The 16,990-nt window shown below is 26.3% G+C and overlaps 2 pseudogenes; both read left to right on the top strand.

Moving 5' to 3' along the window:
• Window positions 1-5,318: 5,318 nt before the first annotated feature.
• On the top strand, window positions 5,319-6,637 carry LOC126908965 (uncharacterized; annotated as a pseudogene).
• Window positions 6,638-11,033: 4,396 nt separating this feature from the next.
• LOC126908968 (M-phase inducer phosphatase-like) lies at window positions 11,034-16,670 on the top strand (annotated as a pseudogene).
• Window positions 16,671-16,990: the final 320 nt, after the last annotated feature.

The following is a 16,990-nucleotide window of genomic DNA, read 5'->3' as shown; positions in this document are numbered from 1 at the left end:
AATCATCATAAATGATATATCTATCAACAAAAATCATAACATAATCCAAGATTTTCATTTCTCTTATTATTTCTCCAAAATGAATAAAAGTTACTTAATATTTTTGACAGATAAATATCATTAATTAAGTTGTAATATTTTCCTCTAGAGACTTGCGAAAATTAATTTATAATTAAATAATACACTAGTAGAATATTGGTTTATTTCGTTTAGCCGATAATATTATTTTTTCAAGTTTTGCTCTATTGTTTCCGTTACAAAAGTCATATATTAAAAATAATCAAAATGAATTGTGAATATTTAACTTATGTTATACATAATAATAAAACATTATATATAGAAAAAAAAACCACCGTATTCAATTTTTCAAAAAATAATATATTTAAAGTATATCTATGAATTTGTCTTGTATCCGTATACTTAAAAAAATGAGCACGCAACTAGTTTACTACTATACATGTCTTATAGTGACATGTGACTCCATTAAATACAATTCGATGTTATTTGTTTTTAGAGTAGAGAATAGCTACAAGTTATCTAGTAGTATAATACATGAAACGAAAAGGTACACAATTAGGACAATATACAACATTTTTATCTTTCAAAGATAAAGAACGAATAACAAAGTAATATTAACTGTTAGTTGAATAATATTTTAAGTATGACAATTTTTACGATCCTTAAGTTATTTTATCCATTTGAGCGACTACTCATATTCAAAAAGTTTTCCATCGAATTTATTGTAGTATAGTTTTTTAGTTTTTAATTAATATTTTTAATATAATTTTAATTTTAAGTACTATTTGCCTTAGAGTTTTTATTTTCGTTTTTATATTATCATTTTAGTAAGTATACTTTGTTTTATATTATTATTATCATGAGTTTAACAAATTATAAAAATATAAAGAATTTGCCATATTCAGAACGTCTCCAAATACATTTAAAATGCTAATAAGGTATAATATTATTTCCAATGTAAAATAAAATATAATTATAATTAGCCCAGAATTATAAGAGTGTCTAAATTTTGAAATCGATTAAAAAGGTCCCAAGTTTGAACAACTTTGTTGTATAAGATACTTTTTGGAAAAATTATTTCAATATAAAAATATTGAAATATTTTTATTTTTAGGAGGGATTGAACTCTACAACATACATAAATTCGGTAGCAACACATTACTAAGTTTTCAAATCAATTAATACAAATTTTTGCTGGATGATGGTGTTTAGAATAACTTAACAAAAATTTTTTTTAAAACACGCAATCTGGATTCTAATAATATTTTTGTAAATTGGATATTTCATTCTAGTCGGGATTAAAAAAGGTTACTAGCCCTGATCTTTGAAATTCTTTGTCAAAGTATAGGATAAAATATGAAGCTTGAATGACACATATAATACTTTTAGTATTATAAGTTTTGCCTCATTTAATTTTAAACCCAAGGCCACACAATAACATAATATAAACTTGACTGTAAACAATTTTACTAAAAAAATAAATGACTATAAACTATCAATGATATTATAAATATAATAAAGTTGACCTTTTGAGTTTCTCTCTCGAAAAAAAATTTTTTTAAATGTATAAAACATTCAAATAGTTTTGTTCTTGATTACTTTATTCTTGAAAATATTTGTTAAACAAAGTAATTTCTAAAATTACAATAAATGAGATAATTTGAATAATGTTACATTTTGAAAATTTCTGATCTTGTATTGCTAAAATTACGAAGTTTTGATAGAGATATTTCAACTTTTGATTTTGATATAGTTATAGATAAGAGTTTTAAGTAAAAAAAAATGTAGACCGTAGGCTGCGTCTTTTCAGGTACTCGACTTAACTTACATATAAAGTGCGTTTCACGAAGTTAGAAATTGGATTTTCTAGTTTTTTCTAACTGTGACACAAAGTCACATTGCGAAGAAAATGGTGATCCACACTTTAATACAAAATAATATTAGAATCGCCTATCGGAAGTGAATGCAAATCTGTATTTTTTCTTTATTGGCTATCGCTCTAGATTAGGATAACAAAATCTATGGCTAACTAATATTTTTTTATTAATTATTTATACATATATATACATATAAATGACTGTATGTCTGTCTCTCCTTTATACATTACTACATGATTAATACAATCGTCATAAAACTTTCAGAAGTTTTTAAGTATATTTCCACGAAAGTTTCTGATATAGTTCATATATCATACAATAAGTGGCATATCGCATTTACGAGCGGCAGGTAAACTAAAAATAATTAATTTTTCAGAATAATAACCAAAAGTCTGGTTATTATTCAATCTTATGTTTTACTATTTTATTTCGAAAAAACATTATATATTTTAAAGATATGATAATAGATAGCACAGCCATTCTACTTTCAACAATATTAAGGACTTTTTTCTATGGAATTTTGACGCTGATTCCAATTGCTTCAGATCTTATTTTAACATATAGTACGTAACATACGCTTTAATTTGATATATGATTAAAAAACGCAGTATTTCCGGAATATTTTCAAAAGTTAAGTCGAAAAAATTAATATTTGTAGAAAATTTGCTATTTATATTCTCCCCTGAGAATAGTTAAAGTGTTAGAATTTCAAAAAAATATCATATCTATGATTTCTGTATAAAAAAAAATTATTTTGATTTGTTCATTTTTTAAAAGTTATGGCAATTTTAAGAAAAAAAGTGAAAAAAATGTCAAAATTTACTGATTTTAAAGATCGTAATTTGTTGGGAATTTGCGTCTTTCACTATATACGATTTGTGATCATCTGACGTATCATTGAAAAAAATTGGTTCAGTGAATGCTTAGATAAAGTATCGAAATAAAAAAAAAATCGTAGTAAAATTAATACCTTCTCAATTCGCATTGAAACTAAAATGAATTATCTAAAAAACATTTAAAATATGACAATCAATTACCAACTTAATTTAATTATATTATATATATATGTTATACTATGAGTTGTACAGCCATTCTCTGCTCTACTTTCTTATCTACCACCCAACACTCTGAACCATAAATCATAGTAGGCCTCACTACACTCTTGTAGAATTTACCTTGCAGCCTCATTGGAATTCTTTTATCGCATAAAACGCCAGACGCTTCTCTCCACTTCGACCACCTGCACTTAATTCTGTGTCTTACATCCTCGTCAATACCACCGCTCTTTTGCACAACTAACCCTAAATACTTAAAACTCTCCACCTCTCCAATTATGTCCTCGCCTATTGTCACTGACCTCCTCATTTCAACTACCTCGTGTTCTCCTTTGTCAAACTCGTTCTCTATATACTCAGTCTTACTTCTACTTATTTTTAAACCCTTTTTTTCAAGGGCTGATCTCCATACCTCTATCCTTTGATTAATTTCCTCCATATGTTCTCCTGTTAACACTATATCGTCAGCAAACAACATGCAACCACGTCACCTCTTCTTGTATTTCTCAATAATTTCATCCATCACTATAGAGAACAAGTAAGGGCTTAAAGCAGAACCTTGGTGAACTCCTACTCTTACCCGAAAACCTTCCGTTACTCCTACGTTTTTTACCTGGGTACAAGTGCCATCACACACATCTTTTATTATATTAATGTGCCAATTTGGGACTCTTTTTCTCATTAATGTCCACTTAAAACCTCTCTCGATACTCTATCATACGCTTTCTCTAAATCTATAAATACCTTTAAGAGCTTTTTCTTCTTTTTCCTAAACTTCTATTAGTTTATTACCTCACACAAAATACTGGCTCCAATGTTGACCTACCAGGCATAAATCCAAACAGGTTTTTAGATACCGATAGTCAAAAAGTTAAAGAAGATAGTAAAAAATATATATTACTGTAAAAAAATAAAGTAGACATTCTTCTAAAGTATAAGAGATGAATAAATTAAGTAATTAAATAGTGATTAAGTAAATATCAAGAAAATATGAAACTAAAAAATACTAAAAATAATTTTCTTGACATAATTTATTATTTTAAGAGAAATCAAGTGACTAGTGTTAAAAAAAGAATCTCACTCCGATACCTAATTATTTTGATTTTTAAATTAAATAATTTGACATGACTACAAAAGATGTAGTCATGGATTATCGTTTTTATAAACGATTTTTTAAGAAAATTTACCAAAAAGCATATATACTCAGGATCAGTAAAAATAGACTGTTTTTATAAAATGAATAAACGATTTTAAATTCAGATAATTTTTCGAAAGATTCTCTCGATCATATCCATCACTAAATATAACAAATACGTAAATCTAATAAAAATTTATTTGTACTGTTGTAAATGTTTTAATAATACAAATCATAATAAAATGAAGGTTTGGATTAAAATATTATTGCTGCCTTATGTTTAAATAAAAAAAAATAAAGGATATTATAAAAAAAAAAAAAACTATTACTCATTCTCTTTAAAACGCCATTGCAAATTATCACGGTCCCAACTACTACTCTCTCTGTAATGTTGATATATGTTAACCGTTTTGCTGAAAAAAAAAGTTTAAATTAATTAAAAATGTATACAGGTTAATGTTAATAAACAAATATTCACTTACAAATTTGTAATTGATTTTTTGGTCTTTCGTTGAATCGTCCTTTGACGTTCTAACCCAACTGAGGGTAGTGTTGTAGTAACTTGATAGCTAGAAACTAGTTCTCTATGATATTATCAATAGATCCCCACTCAAAGTGTTTAGCGTCGTCGAAAATACGATGGTAATCTATTTATAAGCTTGTTGCTTTTATCATCAAACATAACAGGATATAGTTAAAGGCTATTTATTTATATTATTAGCTGTTTTGTAATATAGCTATTTCAATTACTTTTATAGAATATTCATAAAATTATACATCTACAAACCGCTTTCAGTTTAAATTTTATTAATTAATAAGTAAAAAGAGGATGATTTCATAATGTAAAAAAATCCCTCGTTTACATATATTCGTTTTTATTTATTTCATAAAATATTAATATTTTAATCGTGTCCAATATTTATTATCTATGCATAATAATTATTATTGACCTCAAAAAAAAATTCTAAAAGACTCAGTATACTTTTTATTAACATCATTCAGTGAATACTGTTAAATGAAAAAGTATTGTGATTAAAAAAATCTGATAGTAGTGGGTCAATAAAGTAGTTTTTGCTTTTAAAATTTCAGAAGACTTCGTTAATGTAGTAACGTACAAAAGTCCCGAATACAATTTTAGCTGAACATAATAAATAACAATCTTTTTCTTATTGTTACTTTTATCACAAAAAAATTTTGTTATTTCAATTTTGTGTAAGTTGAGTCAAATTATTAATGCGTTATTTGATAGAGTACATACATATATATATATATGCTTTAAATAAAAAAAATGAAACCTCCCAGAACCCCCTAGAATTTTTCCTATATTTTTCTTATTAATAGTTATGGTTTTTTGAGTGCATCACTTTGAGGGTTTAATAAAATCTAAAAAATAAAGATAAATTGATTAAAATTACTCTCAGAATATCTTGATATATATTTTAAGATTAAACCGTTGAAAATTTAGTTTGAGTAGAGAAATATAGTCATTAATAATAACGAAGTTCAAATGTGGTGGTTTATAAAAATCATCATTTATACTATAATTAACACTTATTTGTCCTAAATCACAATTATTACCAAAATTATTAAATTCATTGACGCTATGTAATAGTCAATCAATATCTTTAGATAACAAAATTTTCTATTTATTGTTAGATAAAATCATATTTGGGATAATTGCCCAACGGCAATATACTAAATTTTATCATTGTCTGTGATATAATTTTAGTAAAATTATTTTATTTATCTGGGAAGTGACTAGTTTACTTTTTTTTACTTTAAAAAAAATNGGGAAGTGACTAATTTACTTTTTATTACTTTAAAAAAAATTAATTAAATTGAAAATTCACATATTGAAATTGTTATTATTAAAACACGATATCTTACCTACCTAAGGATATTTGTAATTAATCAAAAATCATACTAACTTTTTTTGAATAAATATTGACATAATATTTTAATTAGCTCGTATTTGTAGATTATCGGGTAATTCATTCACAGACCTTCATTACTCCCATAAAATAGGAATATCTACTATTAGTAAAATAGTAGATGTATGCAGCGAATGTATAGGGACTTAAATCTGAAATTATGCCTTTGCCAAATCAGCAAACGTGAAGAGAAATTGCTTTGGGTTTTGAAAACGGTACCAACTTTGTAAATTGCATCGGCGCTTTGGACGGAAAACATATTCGCTTAATCAAACCTATCCAGAGTGGATTAAATTTTTATAATTATAAACACTACTATTCAATAGTTCATATGGCTATTTGCGATGCAAATAATTTGTATTATTATTATAATTATTATTATTAATTAACAATAACTATTATTGTTTTACTATTATTGATGTTGGAGCTCAAGGAAAGTTTTGTGATTCAAAAGTTTTTAAAAAAACGAAATTTTACAAAAAACTAGAAGATAAAGAACTTTTTGTATCACCACCGAAATCCATACCTGGGCAATCAAATCCATTACCATTTGTAATAGTTGCTAATGAAGCTTTTAGTGTATCTCAAAGCATACTTAGACATATGCACGTAGAAATCTGAATTACAAAAAAAAAGTATTCAACTATCGCTTGTCTCGAGCAAGAAGATATATAGAACCAACTTTTGAAATACTCTCCAAAAAATGGCGAATTTTCCATAGATCGATGAACATAAGTGTAGAACTTTCTATAAAAATTGTTAAAGTCTGTTGTATATTGCATAATTTGTCAGGAACAGAGATGGATTTAGATTTGAGGACACATTAAGTATTAATGGTTTTGAAAGTCTTAATGACTCAATCGATGTTTATAATAGATCAAGTAATATATTAAGGGACCAGTTTATCAATTACATTATAAGCGAAGCTGGTGAAGTAGAATGGCAAGATAGAATTATTCATTATGTCAATATAAATGATGTGCTCAATAAGTTTATGTTAAATGTCTTCTTAGTACTACTAATAATGGTTTTTGATTTGTATTCTATTGGTAAAAAGTTTTTGTCACAAGAATTATTTTTACTAAAAACAACATTTTTTTTATAATTAACATTTATTAAAATTATTCTTGGTAAAAACGTACAGATAAAAAATTTTAAAAATAATATTTTATGTATTTTTATGTAATTGATTGTTAGGGAACCGTTCATTCCTCATACGTTTAACACTGGAAATCAACAAAATAACTAAAAATAAATAAACAAAAAAATAACAAGAATAACGAAAATAACGAAAATAACTTTTCACGGAATAATGCCCTTTTTTATTTAATCAGCATTCAACTCATAGGTTAAAAATCGAATAAAAAATTTGATAGATAATTTTATTTTATTGGAAACATTTAACTGCGGTGAGCGATCACCCACCCCCAGGGGGGCAACGCCTGTGTACAATATACATGCATAAGTACTCATTTGCATTTTTTTATCGCTGCTGTTCATAGCATCGAACTCCGCTACTTCTCTAAAGGTTGCTGCTCTAATATCCCTGTCCTTATACCTTACATCCCTTGAATTCCAAAAATGTAGTCTTAATTGAACCTCATTTATCAAAATTTCAGTGTCTATAATGAGAGACACTTTTTGAGAACTTGCTAGGGGTAGAATTCATGACAAAATGACGAAAAAATACAAGACGAGTACGTCGTACGTGTGAACATGTTCTTTCTTATCAATGTTTGGTCGGCTCGCGTATCATACGCAAGACCGATGAGCGTCGCGTACGGATTATGAAAAAGTGCCACTTGAAAAACGCGCCACTTTAAATTCGTGTGCGTATCGTTTGTGGTGCTGTGAAATGCCACATATTAACAACGTATTTATAAACGACGTGTAAGATAACGCGCTGGTGTGAAACTGTCCCAACTATTTTTATGGTATTCCCACAAATGACTTGATAAATTAACTACACGTGCTCATAATCTGACTTAATCGAGAAAATAAAGTATACAGTGTAAATATGATTGAATACAAAACGTTGCTCAACATAAATCTAAAACATATTTCAAACTATATTTTTAATTAATATTTGATACCCAACCAAATTCAACTGTATAAACAAAACTTTGAAAAATGATAGTAAATTTAACGATAAAAATTGACTATTTTTACATATTAGTTTCCTATGATTGTAATTGTGTGATATCATGATTACAAAAAATTAAATAAAAATCGCCCAGTCTCTCATTTTATCATTGTAATGATTATTATAACTACCCATTAGTGATCTTATAAAAATATTGTTGAATATTGATTAGTAGTAATCAAACATTTTTTAGTGCGCTCATTGGATAGACTACTTTTAATAACAAATTTTAGAACAAAAACTAAAGTTATATCTTCCAACGACATAGTATAATAAAACTTATTGGTTTTATAATAATGAGATAACTAGATAGAAAAAATTTGGCAAGGTTAATTTAATATCCTTATCCAACAAGGAGATGACATCTCCTTGTTTCACAAAATTAAACATGCCACTGAAAACTCGATCCAATTTTTATTGGCCTGGTCCTCCAACACACAGGTAGAGTTTCACATATAAATTAAATGATAACAAAATCCATCTAATTAAAAAAACAAATATGTAAATATTCAATAAATATATTTTAATTAAAAAATACGTAACAAGCAGAATGTATAATGTGTAGTTTATCTATGAAAATAATTATTGAATATAGAAATAATTACTAAGACTTCTATTTAAATTATTTAGTACAATAAAAATAGTAATTTTAACGAAATTTTGAGTTTTCCATATAAATTTACCGTTAATAGTAATTATTAAGTTCTTGATCACATGTCAAAAATACAAATTTTTATTCCTCATAACATTTTCTATTTAATGATATCAATTCTAATCTTGTAAAGTGAGCCAAAATAGTATTTAAAAGTTCAACATTTTAAAATTATTATTCTTTCATAAAAGTCAACTTTAAATTACTAAATTATAGGTTAAAAATGACATTTTGAATCAAATTATTTTATCATATTAAAAACCAATAATAACTAGATACAATTTAATTTGTATTTAATTCATCTTATCATATGTACATGCTTGTTTTTCTAATTATTAATAATCTCAAAAATTGAGGTGATAGAAAATATCTAATTTTAGATTTGAAATCATCGTAAAATTTTGGTTAAGTAAAGTATATATCGATCTATTATTATTAAAAAATGTTTCATTTAAGTGATATGGTTTTACTAATTCAGTATAAAAACGAATTTTATATTTCTGTTATTTGTAGTTATTTAATTTAAAAAAAGTTTTTTTGAAGTTGCTATATTTTATAATAAAATAAATAATAAAATCAAGGGGGTTTCTCCAATGTTTGATGACTTTAAGTTAAATTAGTTTAAATTTGTGTGTATTGATATATTGATCAGTAAAATTTATCCAGTGAGAGCTGAGAATTTTTATGGACAGATATAAAAAAATATGCCAGCATCACAAGACTAATATTTTCATAGCTTTGAATCAAAACTAAAAAAAACACAATTAAAAAGTTGTTAAAAAAAAAGTCTACTCAATTCAGCATATTTTAACATTGATTATAATTATAAAAACGCATTGTTAAATTTAGGTGAAACCCAAAATCATATTATTAGAAATTATTTATATTGTAACATGTTACCAAAAAACTTGCTTTATTATAGAATGGTAGCAAAACATACAAATAGAGTTAAAAATAAATAAATAACAAAGTAAAATTATTCAACTTTGTAGTTGAAATATACTATCATATTAAACTCAATTCGACAATATATAATTTATAAACATCACAAATGAATGACTTTAATTGTCTACACGGGAAAATTTGATTAAGCAACTTTTTATTAGATAAAGGGAAAATTTTTTCAATTTTCGAGGATAATATATTTACTTAGACACTATTTGTAATCATTTGACGTATCATTGCAAAATATTGGTCAAGTGAAAGTTAAAAAAATTGAATTCAGATACCAAAATTAAATATCTTCTCAGCTTCTCATCGAAGCTTAAAAAATCAATTTAGTAAAATATTTTAATATGAATAAGAAATTCCTTCTCACGAGGGGAGGTTACAGTGATAGGATTTTTAATATTCATTGATGGTATGCTATTTAAATGAAATAAAAATCAAACGAATTTATATTTTTTTCCACTCCAAAAAGAATAAAGAAAAAAATCACTCGACAGACGGGATCGACCTCGTACCCCCAGTGTGACGAATTGGGTTAAAACCGATGTGGCTACTGTACATTATACGTATTAGTATGTATTTAGAAAAAAAACATTAGTTGATTCATATATTTTTCAAAAAGTTATAGAAATTTAAAGTTGAAAATATAAAATCGAAAATTTTAACACAAAAATAGCTTTATTTTAACTACGGCAGCCGTTTGTACGTATAAGTCAAGTCGTTGGGACATATTTTTTTTTTAACTTACATTATGTAATATAAGCTTTAATTTAATATATGTTTAAAGGATGTAGTATTTCCGGAACTTTATCAAAAGTTAAGTTGAAAAATTTGAGTTTTGTAAAAAAGTTGCTATTTTGATTCTATACCTAACTGATGGTAGGTAAACTGTCAGAATTTCAAAAAATATATATATAAAAGGGAAATACCTATGGTTTCTATATAAAAAAAATCATATTGATTAGTTTATTTTCGAAAAAGTTATGGCAAATTTAAGAAAAAATGTCAAAATTTAAAAAATTTGAGAATTTTGAAAAAATTGAAAAAAAAGAATGCGAATTTTAAAGCGCAGAAAACGGAAAATTCTTCCAGGTGACTCATATTTTGAGGGGTTTACGAAAATAGGATGTAGAGGGAGTTAGAGAGAGACAAATTATTTTTTATTTATAGATTAATCAAGGGAAACTCAAAAACTATAAACGATAGCCCATTGAAATGTGTTATAAAAATTATGAACAGTCTAATCGAAAAAGAAAATTCATCAAAATGTAGTGATGTCTAAAGTAAGATAAACAATAAACGTATGTAACTATTTTAATTTAATCTTGGCTAATATATCAATAACAATTAAATTGTATAGATATTTTTATTATTAATACCTTAAATAAACAAATATTTATTTAAACTAAATCATAAAATAATTTTTTAAATCCTTAAAAATATATTATTTTATGTAAACACAAAAATTAAAAAGATATTTTAAATAATATAATTATACAAATTTGTATTAGTTATACATTGTATATTATTTGTACAATAATTATGTCAAGCAAGATTCCATACTGTTGTGCATTCTTAAACTGTGAAGTTTGTATTAATAATATATTAACATTAATTAATCCCAGCATAAATTAAATCATTAACTTTAGTCTGTTTATTTATTACAGTAAATTTAATTAAATTTTTTATTCATCTCTAAACTGTTAATTATGTATTGTTAAATAGCTGTAGTTAAAAAGAACGGTCAATGTTAGATATCAAATTTACTAATTTTCTAGAAATTCAATATTAATGAAAATAAATATTGTAATTTATGGTTTTTAGTTTGCAAAATACAAACGCCGTGTAAGACGACGATATCCACTTGAAGATCATGATCCTAATTCACAGGACAGTGGTTCTCTTACTGCTCATTCAGATGATTCTAGATCAGTGTCAACATTATCTGAGAGCAATACATCATGTACAGATGATTCAGATGATGAATTCTTAGACATTGCTGTATCCCCAACAGGATCGGTAATTATTTTACCTTTTAAAAAGGTTAACAGTTTTTTTCCTAATTTTATTTTATTTCTAGTCTCCAGATTCACTTCTACTTGGATTCAGTACATTAATAGAAGGAGATATTATTAGCCAGTCATCAATTATTGTTAAAAGAAAAATTACAAAATATTCTTCAGTTACTCCTCGCAAGACTGTAATTATTATAAAACAATTTATTATTTCAATAATCATAGATTTAATACATGTATAACTTATAGGATTTATTGTTTGGTGATATTAAAAATAGTGAAGCAGTTGTGAGAAAAAGAAAGTTGACACGTGATTTAGAATCAAATCCTGAAACTAATGTATTATTAAAGAAAACTAGACCTAGTACAAGTCTTTCTATGTCATTTGATTCTCCATGACTTGATTATATAAAGAGTCCTTTAACTGCCCCTGTATCTCAGGGAAAGTGTACTTTATTTGATTATGGATTTTGTAAAAAAGAAAAACCAGTTTTTCGACGTTCACTTTTTACTAGTGAAGCTTCTAAGCTCCTTTTGAAAAAGGTAGAAAATAAAGAAGATTACTTTTTTAAATTATTTATTCATTTTTAATACTCATTATAAATAAATATAATTAATAAGCGATCATGTTTATTATAAATAATGCTTTAAAAGTGATAATATTTGAACTGTATCTCTATTTAAAATATATTGTTAGTTAAAAGGTCAAGTATTGTAAACATCACTTTTTTCAAATTAGAGTTATGATAGAATTAATAATAAACAGTTGAATAAATATTTAACAAAAAAAAAAAATCAATTAAATCATTGGCCACAAAATATTTATTCCTATCTAAAGTCATACCAAAAATTAATTTTAGGGGATTTACTACTTTATCTATTAACCGATATAATTATTATAAAAAATTTTTTCCTCTAAAATTGTTTGTAATTAATAACTTTATTATTTCATTATATATTATCTTTATGATATTTTTTATAATTTTAATAGAACATTTTGTATTGTTATGATGTTTAGAGGATACTGGAGAGAAACTAATTGGTGACTTTAGTAAATCATTTGTTTTACCTTTAATGCCATCTGGTCGCCATGCTGATCTCTGTAGTATATCCCCAGAAACATTAGCTGAGTTACTGAATGGAGCTTATGATGACTTTATTGATTCTCATCTTATAATTGATTGCAGGTATATAATAACATATATTTTTTGCCTTCAATTTCAAACTTACAACTGATTTTCATATTTTTAATTGAAAATTCTAGATACCCTTATGAATTTGAAGGTGGTCATATTAGAGGAGCTGTTAACATTTTTACTAAAGAACAACTATTAAAAAATTATACTGAAGATCAGTTGAATGGAGGTAAAAGAAACTTATTGATATTTTACTGTGAATTTTCTTCAGAAAGAGGACCAAATTTGTAAGTATTTTATTTTAATAATTTATTTAATGGTTTAAAAATTAATAAATAACTAAAAAAATTTCAATTTTATGTAAATTAACTATTGGGTAATATAGGATTACATTTTTCAGTCATTTCTTTTAATATTAATTGTTATTTATACTATAACCCCTGTTGGTCGAGGTTATAATAGACCAGGGGTGGCTAAACTGATGGTGTATGAACGCAGCGCCCGGTGGTNCTAAACTGATGGTGTATGAACGCAGCGCCCGGTGGTGTTCACGCGGGTTCGTGGTTTTTTTTTGTCTTAAGTTTTTAGCTATGTCGAGGATAAAGAATAAGATGAGTGGACTGTATGTTTGAATGTAGAATGAATTTCACAAGATATAATTATAAAAATTAAATCTATTATATAATAAATATAAAACCTTATATACACCAATGTGGATAGGGGGGACACTTAATACTAATGCCACAAAGGCGATTATATAAACAAATAATAAATTATGTAAGTGAGTCTTAGAAAGATAAATGAATAAGCATTATACTTATCTGCTAAAAGAAACGGCTGATGATAATGTTGAATATTGAAAGGATCAATTGAAGTCGAATGCAAGTAGCTGACCAAAGTGTACAATATGCTGTCAAAGGTATTGTGATGTATCTCAGAAAATATATAGACCCAACGGCGATAAACTGAGCGCACGGGGTACGACAATCGCAAAGGTGATATTTTCTTTTTTACAGTAAAACGAATACAAAAAAAAACTGGCTCGCAAACGCCATAGAGCTTATAACAGAAGAAGCGTTAAGATGGCTGCGACAATTGTAACATAGAGAGAAAACCGACAACAACTCAATGTAACACAACGATAACATGAATAATCAAAAACACATTTTCCAATGAGTAAGGCTATTGAGAAAAAAGTTAAAGTATTTGTACAGTACAATGATAGAATAATATTAGTCAAAATCGAAACAAAACCTAAGGTTACAATAATAAGAAAATAGTATGAAGAAGAAAAAATGATCGATGGCATATAAATAAATTAAAAGAAGAAAAGGCAAATGATAAGTTTAAAGAACTTACAAAAAATATAAATATAAATGAGAGAACCGATATAAACTATAGGTGGGGTATTATGAGAGAACATATGAAAGAAGTATCTAGAACAGTTATATGAGGGGCCAGAACTCATGGGACAAGAAATAGAGCAGGAAGAAGTAATGGATAATAGCTCAAATTTTAGTGTACTGAGAGAAGAATTTGATAAAGCATTTAGAGATCTGAAANGAAATAGAGCAGGAAGAAGTAATGGATAATAGCTCAAATTTTAGTGTACTGAGAGAAGAATTTGATAAAGCATTTAGAGATCTAAAAAAGAAGAAGGCTGCAAGAATTGACAAAATCCAAGCAGAACTTTGAAAAAAACCTGGCGAAAACATGCGCAGTGAGTTATTTAAACTCATAAAGGAGATATTTAACTCAGGAGAACTTCCTCTAGACTTTACTAAGTGTAAGATTATTCCTATCCCGAAAAAGCAACCGCAAACAAATGTGATTTGTACTGTACAATTAGCTTGCTGAAACATGTGTCAAAAATACTGACAATAATTATGTCAAGAAGAATGGAATATAAGATCGAAGCCATATTATCAGAAAACCAGTTTGGGTTCAGAAAAAAACGTGGGTACAAGAGAAGCAATACTAGCTTTAAGAATAATTAACAAGAAAAGAATTAGAAAAGATAAGCCTACATACATAGCTTTTGTTGATATAGAAAAAGCATTCGACAATGTCAATTGGGCAATAATGTTCAAGATGCTTAAAAAAGCGGGTATAGAATACACTGAAAGGAGACTACTCTTTAAACTATACCAGAAGGAAACAGCTGTTATACGATTTGGCGAAACTGAAGAAGAAGCACGTATAAGAAAAGGAGTAAGGCAGGGTTGTACTCTCTCACCTAGCATATTCAATGCATACATCCAGGAGGCAATTGACATAATAAGAGAGAAAATACATTTGGGTATTAAGATAAATGGCAGGAAAATCGATATGCTACGGTTTGCAGACGATATAGCAGTCATAGTTGAAAATGAAGAAGAATTGTAAAAGATGCTAAGGTGTATGGAAGAAACTCTGTTCNGTTGAAAATGAAGAAGAATTGTAAAGGATGCTGAGGTGTATGGAAGAAACTCTGTTCAATAAACTGAGCATAAAAAAAAATATACGAAAAAGACCAAAGTTCTCGTATGCAGCAGGAGCAATAATATTAGGACAAGAATAACCAAGAAATAAAGCAAGTAGAAGAGTTTGTTCGCATACTTGGGAAGCATAGTAAGTAAGGATAGCTGAAGTAAAAAGGAATAGTAAAGCGAATATGCCAAGCTAAGATAGCATTTAACGAAAAGAGAGGACTTTTTACTTCAAAAAATATTAGCATACGCACAATACATTTCGCGTAACAGGGAAGAGTGGAGAATTGCGACAAACCAATCTTAAGATTGAATACTAAAGAAGATTTATACTGTAATATATTTTGAGTATTTTTTTTATTAACATTCTAATTTATAATAATGTCATTATTTTTCTTCTTATATGACAGTAAAAGCTCCTATAATAAATTTATAATAAGTTCCAACAACTACTTAATCTGAATAACATTTGTACTTATGAAAAAATTAAGGGGTACATAAATGTATTTTTCTGTTTAAAAAAATCTTTAAACTTTTACAAATTCTAATAACAAAAATTATAATTCAACTATATTTTTAATTTACAAATGAAAAGTTGTTAAAAAATTTTAAAATATTGTAACAGAATTATAGCAGCGTAAACCCATTGTAAATAATTTTTAATAGGTTTAAATTAATAATTTCTTATTTCCATAATTATATGTATTATAATTTTTTTAATTTCATCTGTCATAGTTTCCATTAATATCATAAGAAACTATGATATACTTAGTTTTAAAAATTATTTTTACATTTTTCAGATCACGATATTTACGTAATGCTGATCGAGAGAATAATAGTATGTGCTATCCATATTTGGACTATCCAGAAATGTATTTGCTAGATGGGGTTATTGTAAATTTTTCAGTAAATATAGGCACTTGTGTGAGCCATCTAACTACCGAGCTATGTTAGATCCAGCACATAAAAAAGAACTTAGATTATTTAGATCCAAGTCTAAAACATGGGCTGGTGATGGCGGAACATCACGGCTAGTTAGTAAAAATACATTAAAGAGGTTGGGGTTTAATTAGCATTATGTTGCTTTGTTATATTCCTCTACTATGAAAATATAATTTTTGCTTTTTAAAATTTAAATTTTTTAACGTTTAACCAATTAATTTCTTTCTATTTTTTCTTTTACCTAATTAACTTAATATGTTGAAATATTAAAATTGAATTCCAGTGCAATTTATAAAACTTTTATGATGCTGTTATGAAAGCACTGTTACCTAAGTTGCCAAAACATAATTATATGTAACAGTTTTTATGTTTAATTGTTTGATAACATTATTTCCTTAAATAAATTAAATAGAAAATTTTATATATATACTTGATATGTACTACTTGCCAAGTGCAATTTGAATTTTTTTTTACAGTTATGTAATTAAAAACACTAATATTTAAATTTGTACCAAAAATCTATTATTTTTATTTTATTTTTTTTCAATTTTTGTCATAACTTGGATACTTATATATTTAGAATTAATAATTTTATTTTATAAAAATTTGTTTGATGTGTTCATTTTTTATTAGTTAATATGTAAATAATTTGGGTTTCTTTTAGCTTCGA

Source organism: Daktulosphaira vitifoliae, unplaced genomic scaffold, assembly GCF_025091365.1.
Source record: "Daktulosphaira vitifoliae isolate Bord-2020 unplaced genomic scaffold, ASM2509136v1 Scaffold_58, whole genome shotgun sequence".
Taxonomy (NCBI): Eukaryota; Metazoa; Arthropoda; class Insecta; order Hemiptera; family Phylloxeridae; genus Daktulosphaira; species Daktulosphaira vitifoliae.
The sequence above is the reverse complement of the archived record's forward strand: the minus strand, read 5'-3'. Positions and strand labels throughout refer to the sequence as shown.